General features: G+C 40.1%; 1 protein-coding gene across 1 annotated transcript in view; it reads left to right on the top strand.

Annotated features, from left to right (window-relative positions):
• Positions 1-10,943, top strand: part of PIP4P2 (phosphatidylinositol-4,5-bisphosphate 4-phosphatase 2) — an 86,635-nt gene that overhangs the window by 24,885 nt on the left and 50,807 nt on the right. The window lies entirely within an intron of this gene.

Below are 10,943 nucleotides of genomic sequence, written 5' to 3'. Positions count from 1 at the left end.
ATAGTGAGTCTAGGTCAGTTACAGTCATTAGGAGTTCCTTATTGCACATGCTCCAACCAGGGAAAGTCTAATTTAGCCACCAGTCTGATACTGTAGCTGCACTCTGATTGGTTCTCACTCTCCACCCTTAGTCACTTCCTCTACTTCCTTGCCACCTGTTTTTCCTCCTCCCTACCTAACAACAGGAGGAAGTGTTGGAAATACCAATTTCCAAAGAAGTAGCAGTTACTATTCTAACCCAATTTGTTTCTTAAACTATAGGAAACAAGTTTCTTATCCTAAATTATGTTTTTACATACATCATGGTCTCTAATAGGTTTCTCTGGTCTCTAATAAGTTTCTCCGCGAAGTGTGTGTGTATGCATGTGTATGTATGTCTCCAGGGCTAAGGGGATTTTTAAAAAGTAGTCTTATTCTTTGCACATTGCATTAGCCAGCTTGGGCTGCCATAACAATACCACCAACTGCATAGTTTAAAGAACAGAAATTTGTTTTTTTACAGTTCTAGAAGCTCCAACAAAAGATCAAGATCCAGAAGGTCAGGTTTTTGGTTAGGGCTCCCTTCCCTTTAGGCAGTTGCCTTCTCATTATGTTCTAACATGGCTTTTCCTGCTGCAACCTTGTGCAGAGTAAACAAGCTTTTTGGTTTCTCTTCTCCTAAGGCAGCGCAACCCACAGGAGCTGTGTTAAAGGGCCATGGAGTTAGGAGGGTGAGAACCACTGTAAGGGTATGCATTCTATTGATTAGGACCCTCTATGCCTGTTAACCTTAATCTCCAAACTAAGTTAATTGGGGTTTAGGCTTTAACCTGTAAATGTGGGGGAATGGCACAATTCAGTCGTGGGTAAATACTCTTTTTATAAAAAAAAAAAAAAGAAAATGAGTAACTTGTGACCTAAATTAAAATTTTAAGGCTCTCCCTTTCCCCCAGAGACTGAGTAGACCCTCTTGGCCAAGGGTATCCCCTAAAACTGAGTTGCTAGCCAAGAGAAAGGAGATCAGACATCCCTCATCACACCCCTCTCCCTTCTTAGAGATGTCCTTTGTGATTCATTAACAGGGCTCAGGCTATGCAAAACATACCTGCAGGTCCTCCATATACAAAACAAAACTGCTTGAGTCTGGGCATTAGTCCTGTAATTTGTCTCTGATTAATAGACTCCTAACTCAAACATTCCTTTTCACTGACTCCTTGTCTATTAGTCAAGGTCTAACTCTTTTAGCCAATTGTCAACTGAAGAATGTTTAAATCCACCTGTAAACTATAAGTGCCCCCGCCCCTTGGGATAATCCCACCTTTTCTGGCCAAACCAATGTATGCCTTCCATGCATTGATTTATGACTTTACCTATAAGTCCTGTCTCCCTGAAATATATCAAACCAAACTGTAACCCTACCACAAGGAGTCCACTTGCTCAAGGCTTCGGGAATATGGCTCCAGGTCATGGTCCCCAAATTTGTCTCAGAATAAACTTCTTTAAATTACTTGACAAACTATGGCTTCTTTTCTATTTCTATTGACAGCTAAACTGATTTTCTATCACAACTAATACTAAAATTTTCTGGGCTTTTCCCCCAAGATATTTCTAAAGATCCTGAGAATACACTGAGGACAATTAATAGCCTATGAGAATATTATTCCAGTTGAGACTATTAATTAGAAAACACTGGCTGAGAGACTAAGTGGTAAGAATCATACATCAAAACTAAATTAGCTCACGCCTGTAATCCCAGCACTCCAGGATGCCAAGGCCAGTGGATTGCTTGAGCTCAGGAGTTCAAGACCAGCCTGAGCAAGAGCAAGATCCCCATCTCTAAAAATAGCCGGGCTGTGTGGAGGGCACCTGTATTTCCATTTACTTGGGAGGCTGAGGCAAGAGAATCTCTTGAGCCCAAGAGTTTGAGGTTGCTATGAGCTGCGATGCCATGGCATTCTACCTAGGGGACAAAGTAAGACTCTGTCTCAGGAAAAAAAAAAAAAACACAAAAAACAAAAAACTAAATTTTATTGGTAGAAAATGCACTGTTCAAAAGCTTAAATGATTAATAAAGAATAAGGTTACTTTTTTACAAACTCTTGTACCTCTAAGACACACATAGTACTCAGAGAAACTTGTTTGAGACAGTGAAATGTACCTATTGGAGACCCTTTAAGACAGCAGTTATAATGTTTAATTACATCCAAATGTAGCAGTTTAGGGTCTTGAAACATCATTACAAACTAAGATGTCATGATGTTACCATGTTAAGATGGTATTTCCCCATATATAAGCAAAAATTTTTTGACCAAAATAATTTGTTACATTGGTGACTGGTATAACAAGTAGTCACATTTTCAATACATATTGGCAATGTTCCCTACCTCTTCTTACAATTTTGTTTACCTCTGTCATAGGAAGGTATGGTTTTTCTCAATATTGTCTCATCTTGTAGCCCCAGCATTCAGTATCAAATAATTATGTGAGTCAAAAATAATTAAATGTAAGATAGCATAGTAGATATATATTTTTATATTTATTTGTCTATACCTACAGGTTAGTAAACAAACTGAACTTGCTGAGGTACAAACAGAAATGTTTGTAGTTTTCTCCAAATACTGCCCAAATGGGACCATTTTAAATTGCCACTTGTCTCCAGGAGCAGAAACTTATTGATTTACCATATCTTGAATAAATTTTAATTTTATTCATTGAAATTGACCATAATTTCTCGGTCAATTTCAGTGAATAAAAGTTCATTTCATCTAAAAACCAAATTTACTATGCAAATTGAAGATTCCCTCTTTTTTTTTTTTTTTTTCCCCGAGACAGTCTCACTAGTCACCCTTGGTAGAGTACCATGGTGTCACAGCTCACAGCAACCTCAAACTCTTGGGCTTAAGTGATTCTCTTGCCTCAGCCTCCCAAGTAGCTGGAACTACAGGCACCTGCCACAAATGCCTGGCTATTTTTTGTTGCAATTGTCATTGTTGTTTTGTAGGCCCGGGCAGGGTTCAAACCCACCACCCTGGTTGTATGTGGCTGGCGCTATAACCATTGTGCTACAGGTGCCGAGCCAGATTCCCTCTTTTTGGTCACCTGCTAGCATCATAGCTTGAGAGACCTGAAAGGGGGATGGAGGATGTGGTCTTCTTTTTACTTCTTTCTCATTTCCTATTTTGGGAAGAAGAGCACAGTTTCCTTCTTGGCCTCCAGATTCTATCTTCTCTCATAGGTGGACACAAGAAGGAGTCAGAGAGTCTCACTGGGCCTCTGACACTTTAATTCCTGGGACACAACTGACTGTTCATTGACGATGTCCCCTAGATAGCAGGGACTCAAGTACTAGAATTCTAGAAGAAACACAAATGTGAATTCTTTAAAGAGCTTCCTCAAGACACCATGTCCTGTTTCACCTTGTCCAACCCTCTGAGGCTCCTGTGTTCCCAGTATACTCTATGGGCTCTTGTTGCTGGCTTTTGGTCTCGCAGCCATTAGCTTTCTGTGTTAGTGCCAGCATGATGGCACAGCACAGCAATAATTTGTGGTGCTCACTTGGGCTACCAGAAACTCACCTGTTCTCATCACAGCAGAAGTGACAGCTGAGCTATACCATGGGCCTCTTTTTGCCCTGACATCAATCTCTACTTCTTTTTTTCTGTTCACATAGACTTTGAGAAGATCAACTACTGTGTTCTAACTTGATTTTCAACTGAAAAATGAGGTGATAGTTTTCCCTTTTTTTCCAGATGCCCCCAGACTTTGCGCATGACTCCCTTAGAGCCCATCTCCCTTGACCTTTTGGAGAAGGAGAAAGGAAAGCCACAGCAGCACCTCCTAAGCTAATAAATCGTGACTCTAATAGTTCCAGTTTTCTTCGTTCCCAGTCTCTTGATTATATGATTTGGAGTAATTATAGAATTAGGAGCCAGTTCTGTTGATTTTGCATGTAGCATATTTATTTCTTCTTTGTCCTCATCTTTGGACCTTAGGTATGTTTGGGGTAACACACAAAGTTTCACACCACATCCAGTTACTTGTCTTCTATAGAGTAAGATTTTGCTTTTACCTCTTTTGTATTCATCTCTTCTTTTGGGGGATGCCTATAGAGCTTTTATCTTATTTTATTCCTTTTAGCATCCCGTGAGATGTAGGGTAGTTAACCCCATTTTGCTGATGAAACTGAGATAATACAAGGGAATCTATGACTCATTAATTGAAAAAACAAAACACAACACTTTGCTGAGCACTGGCTATGTATGTAGTGCTACCCTAGATGTTATAAAGGAAACAAGTAGTTTTTGTCCATGTACATATGTTAAATACAACAAAAACTATATCTAAGTTGCATGATCATGGTGAAAAGTATCATGTGAACTTAACAGAGAAAAAATTAATTCCAACTCCAGCACTTGAGCAAGGTTTTGAAGGATTGGCAAGACCACCAATACAAAAGCCTTGATCTCTGCATAGATTTCCTATAATGCCAATGGTAGCAGAACTGCCATGATACCCCTCTCTGAAGACCTGCTCAGCTGGGAGAGAACCAGGTGGGCTTGCCTTTCCCCTAAGTGTCTGGGGCTCGCACAGGGAATGGGATTCCTTCTGGTCACGACTAGTTCAACTCCGCCTGGTACCTGATCTCCCTGCACCACCTCCCAAGGCCACGCTGGTGCTGAGTTGGGCTGTTGGATGGCTCTAGTCCTTTTCTCTAGTCCCTGGACTCTTCTGTGACTCACTTTAGCTTCAACCCTTCTTTATTTTTTCTGCAAAATGCTGAGCCTTTTTCAACTTCTGAAGGGGGCCTTATTCTCTTGGGATTATTACTCCATCTGCTGGAAATGTAAATAAAATCCCTTGCAGCTAAAGGTAAAGCTATTTATCCTGGGTTTGAGTACCTGCTCTTCATGTTTCCCTAACCTAAGAACCAGCTTCCTGCCTTTCCAGGATACGAATATAATAAAGGGGCTTTCATACATCCCCCTTCATGTGATATCAAAATCCCTGCCTCCTTACACTTGACGGTATCCCTCAGAGCCACTTAATAGGCATTTCCAAAAGACACAGGAACCTCCATGCTTACATACAACCCTCTTAGGTCTGCCGAGATATCCTAGAGTTTTTGCATTAAGCTCTATACACTGAGATCCTACCATTTAACAGAAAGGTAAGTGTAAATGGGTTAATGAGTTAAAAATTCAAGCATATTTTGTCTCATGTTCTTCTAGTTTAGTTTAATAATACCTCCCCCTAGTTTTCCTTCAAATAGATATAAAAAGGGAGAATAGTAAAACAAAACTTTTATTTATGGCAAATGTATGTGCTAAGCACTAGTAGTATGTTCCATACATTTTCCTCATTTAATTATTATAAATACCCCATAAAGGAGGTATATTACCATCTCTGTTTCTCTTAGTCTATAAATAGATTAAGACAAATGAGGTACAGAGGTTAAACTAGCTTAACTAAGATCACCACTCAGAGGTAGTGGATTCAAATATAAGCCTAGGCTCCTTCTATCACAGATGGGAAAAATAGAGAAGTCAGGATTAGAGAGAAGTCATTTTTGATACAATATACCTCTCAGATGGGCTTTAGAATGTCATATGTTGGCCCTTCTATTTTTTTTTTTTTTTTGGCCGGGGCTGGGTTTGAACCCACCACCTCTGGTATACGTGGCCAGCACCCTATGCCTTTGAGCCACAGGTGCTACCTATATTAGCCCTTCTAAAAGCATTAAGTCTTAGTCTGGGCACTGTGGGTCACGCCCATAATCCCAGCACTCTCAGAGGCCAAGGTAGGTGGATCGCCTGAGCTCATGCGTTTGAAACCAGCCTGAGCAAGAGAGAGACCTCATCTCTAAAAATAGCAGTGTGTTGCGGCAGGTTCCTATAGTCCCAGCTACTTGGGAAGCTGAGGCAAGAGAATCACCTGAGCCCAAGAATTTGAGGTTGCTGTGAGCTATGATGTTACAGCACTCTACCAAGGGCAACAAAGTGACACTTTGTGTCACTTTGACACTCCGTGTCACAAATAAACAAAAGCATTAAGTCTTGTGAAAAACTCTCCATCATTCCCTGTGCTTTTCTTACATGAAATATTGTTTATAGCTGTGATAGATAACTATATAAGGCCCACAATGAATCACATCTCACCATGCTCTTTGAGGGTGACATTGCCACCCCTTCTGTCAAATGACTGAATTTATCCCTCCACCTTGAATATGGCCTGGCCTGTGACTTCCTCTTACCAACAGAATGCAGCAGATGCACCCTGCCTCAGGCTTGTTAAGGCCTTGCAGCATTTTCCTTTGCCCTCCAGGGATCCTATCTTGAGACAACCTGGCAATGAAGCAACATATACATGGCTACATTTGGAGAGAGAGGTTCAGCCAATCAGATTTCTGAGGTAACTACATTTGGAAAGAGAGGTTCAGCCAATCAGATTTCTCAGCTGAGCTCAGTCCCCAGCTGATCCAACAGCTGAATGCCTCTGTCAAACCAGGGGCAGAGGAGACGTGACAGAAGACTACCTGGTTAATCCTTTACAATTGAAAAAAATATGATCCATTGAGAATCGCCTAAGCTTTAGGGTGGTGGATTCTTAAAAAGCAATAGGAAACACCATATGATACTGGCGGAGCAAAGTAACAGATAAAACCAGCAGAAATGAGTATTAAAAATACAAAGTAACAGATAAATGTAGCAAATTGGTATTGCTCTAACAAAACTCCAAATATACGGTATTATCTTTAGGCCCAGGTGCAGGCCAAACCTGGAAGGGGTGGAGTGAGACTGTTAGTGAGGGTAGAAGAGCAGGGAGGAAATTGCAGTAGGAGACTGGAGAACAGAGGTGGACCAATTAACTGTTGCCTGCAGCAACTTGGAAGGTAGAGATGTGCTTAATGAACTTGTTGAGTTAACTAATATAAAAAGTAACAATAAGCTTCTTTTGTTGTGTTTGATAAAGTACCACAAGAAAAAGTTTGCATTTTCCATTGATACCTTAAAAATTACCACAAATTTAGCATCTTAAAACAACACAAATTTATTATTTTGTAATTCTGTAAGTCAGAAGTCCAACATGGCTCTCACCAGGCTGAAATCAAGGTATTGTTGTAGTTGTGTCCCTTTCTAGAGGTTGTAGAGGAAGACCCATTTCAGGTTGTTTGCAGAATCCAGTTCTTTGTGGTATGGGACTGAAATTCATGTTCCCTTGTTGCTGTCATTCCTTGCTTCTACAGGCCAGGCAAACTCCTGGTCTCCTTCCTTCATCTTCAAAACCAGCAATGGTAGGTTAAGTCCTCCTCACATTTTAAATCTCCCCCTCTCTGAATCTCTCCGGCCAAAGCTGGGGAAGGTTCTCAGCTTACAAGGACTCAGGATTAGGTTGGATCACCTGGATCAGGTCTGCACCTCATAATCATATCTGCAAAATACCTTTTGCTAAGTAAGGTAAAATATTCACAGGTTCTAGGGATTAGAACATGCACATATTTGGGGAGGCATTATGTTGCCTACCACAGAGGTGAACTAAAGAAGGAGCTCAATTTGTGATAAAATTTAGGAGAAATATAGGAGGCCCCAAATAGTCATTTATCAAGTAAAATATCAGTCTAAGAAAAGGCCTCAGGATAATATTCAAACCAAGGATGTGGCTATAAAATTCCTTTTTAGGATCCCTCAAGGAGTCTTCCTTAAATAGCTAGAAAGACTTCTAAGAATCTGAAGGGCCCAACATAGGGAGATACCTGTCTCAAAAATATGTTAGTGCCTTTCGGGGCATGAGGCAAACAAACCCCAATCAGATTCACTGGCAATCCACACATTTCTAAGGAAGCTGTATCAGTCTGGATTAAGATGGACAGAGCTACCCTGTTTTCCCGAAAATAAGACAGTGTCTTATTTTAAGATGTGCTCCCAAAGATGCGCTAGGTCTTATTTTCAGGGGACGTCTTATCTTTCCTGTAAATAGGTCTTATTTTCGGAGGATGTCTTATTTTCAGGGAAACCGGGTAGTTCAAAATGAAAGGATGCTCTGGTCTCCCAATTTTTCTCTGTGCAGAGGCAGGCTGAGAAAGCTACTCACCCACAAACAGGATCCGCTTCTTATGGAAAACAATGAATTCAGTGGAAAGAGCCAAGAGCTGAGGGCAGTAATAGATTAGGAGAATGAGTGGCACCAGTCCTTTTCATCCTGTTTGTCCTGTATCCTACTAAAGGAGCCTCTGGTATCAAGGGACTGGTGACATGTATGCAACTAAATCTCAGAGTTCCGTGGTCTAGTGTATACTAGATACCTGCTATTTGAAATGCTACCTCACTGCTGTTATCCGGTTCCTGTTCCACTGGTAAATGTTGGGTGATGGTGGTGGAGCATCAAAAGGCACATAATTTGTACTTAACAGGTCTCTGGACCAACAGATACTGTACCCAAGGAGCTGAACCTATGGACTCATACCTGAGGAACTGTGTGTGTACCCGGACTTGATTTAGGCAACACCTTCAAAGTTGATTTTGGTGATTAAATGAGATTTTGGGGTCTTGGGAGTGAATAAGTATAGTTTTCCTATGAGAGGGAAATGAACCACAGTGACTAGCAGATAGACTGTGGCAGATTGTTATATAATGGTGCCCAATGACTCATGCCTTGCAATGGGACATTGCTGCACCTCCATGAAGAGATGGAATCTATTCCTCCACTGGCCTTGTGACTTCCTTTGATCATGAAAAGTGGCCTCTGGCACTCAATTTTGTTTGGACAGGAGGCAGGCTGAGAAAACTACTCGTGAAGAATGTGAAAGAAGCAACACAGAGCCTGGATCTTAGGAGTCCCTTAGCTTCCACTAGCACCTCTTAGAGTACTGCTCTGAGACTACTAGGCATGTGAGAAAGCTTGGCAGGAAGACTCCATGGAAAGAGCTTCCCAGACATCCCTAATGTTTAGCTGGCAGCAAACTTGACAGTTGAATGCAGCTGCCTGATTTAACCAGGCAAGTCTGACAGAATCACCACTCAATAAACCTACAGAAAATCATGAAAAATAATAACTCACATTATAAGCTACTGAACAACACTGTATTTTGTTACTCAGACGTAGGTAACCGAAACAGCAGCTGAAGCACATTGTATCTCATATATCATCAGTTTATACAGTACCTTTTATTCTAACAGACACATCAGTTCATCTCACTAATAGAGATGGCAAAGTACCATAATCATCAAAATACAATTATTGGGTAGCCACAAACCATAGTATTACCTTTAAGCTAGAATAAAGTGATACTCTCCAAATAAAAGTTTTTTGCTTTTTGTAAAAGATGACATTGCTGCAAATATAACCTCAGTATATTCACCAACTTTTATAGAATAAGAAGAACAATTGCTATTAACTTCAAGCTGGTTCTGAAATGGATAGAGAAGCCCTATAAAAAAAGTAAAGAAAACAACCAACTAAACAAACAAACAAAAAATACCCTTTATAATGATCATTACCTGGGCAAAAAAAGAAAACTCAATTGTAGAGATACAATAGAATAATAAAACCATTGGTTAGTCAGTTGGCCAAACTGTTGCCTTCATCAAAAAGTCAAGAAATGCTCTTAATTTTTTGTGCTGATTTGTTTTAGTAAGACCCTGGGACTGTGTAGATCTGTCACACTTTTATTTATTTGGCTAATATTGAGTACTTACTAATATGCCAAGCATTGTGCTAGACATTAGAGATAAAATCATGAATAAGATAGTGTTCCTGAACTCATAAAGTAAATTAGGGGTAGAAGGTGAGTGGGTAACAGAAAAGCAACTACACTGTCACATTGAAGTGTGATAGGTGATGTGATAGGGACACTATAGTAATAAGATTTCACTGATTCCTCTCATAATTTTCTTTAACACAGTAGCCTCCAGGCTGCAAGATAAAAACAACACTGTTCACTTTTAAATTATAGGTACTTTTTCAGGAAGTGCTACATCTTGATCTTTCAATTCCAAGAATCCCAGAAACCTATAAACGTCCTTAAGTTATATTATATGGGGATCCTTGTATTGCGTCCTGATGCTACTGACCAACAAAAGATCCTGCATAAGAGAAAACATCATTATTTCATTTTACTTTAGGAACCCCATTTAGCTGATGTCTAAATGAATTTTTCTGAAAGGAGGAATATGTGTGTAGAGAGCAAAATGAGGGCCCTTCTTACGGTGATATGAGAAGTAGTTTCGAATGTCTGGAGTCTGCTTTTCCGCATGCCCATCGAAATCTACAGCTGGGAATACCAGCTTCACTTTAAATTTGTTTTTGACTATGCTATTTTTCAGGCATCTTGAGGGCAGATATTATGTTCTAGTTACCTTTGTAGATCCAGTAAAGAAATAATAAGTGTTTTTTGAGTGACTCAAAGAATCTTTGCAGGAAAATGATCATTCCAGACCATGACTATTTTCCTATTGCATTTTTATTTATATTCATGATAGACTTTAAAAAAAATTTTTTTTTTTGAGATGGAAATTCTGTTGCCCAGGCTGAACTTGGACTCCTTGAACTTCTAGCCTCAGGGATCCTCCTGTCTCAGCTTCCCAAGTAGCTGGGACTACAGCTGTGCACAACCGCATGCCTGGCTATGTTCAAAACTTTGATTTGTTTTTGTTTTCATGTAAAGTAAGCGCTTTAGGATAATATGGCAAATGACCAAATGAAGAAAAGAACAATGAAAAAGTAGAGAAAACAAGGCAAGAACTGTGCATTCAAAGAAAAATGTTATTCAACAATATTTATTAAAGTAGGGAAGATGTCATTCCGCATCACTGTGTTACGTATAGGGACCAATGGGGCATTGCCATGGGGGAGAAGACAGTAGGTTTAACTCCAAATACAGCTTGGGCAAGTGGAAATTTAGAGCCAAGGAGCAGAATTGGGGGTGGGCATGGGAGTGTTAGTGGACAGAAACCTCAGGAGTAAGGGGG

This window comes from Nycticebus coucang, chromosome 13 (assembly GCF_027406575.1).
Source record: "Nycticebus coucang isolate mNycCou1 chromosome 13, mNycCou1.pri, whole genome shotgun sequence".
Classification (NCBI taxonomy): Eukaryota; Metazoa; Chordata; class Mammalia; order Primates; family Lorisidae; genus Nycticebus; species Nycticebus coucang.
This window is presented reverse-complemented; position numbering and strand designations above follow the sequence as displayed.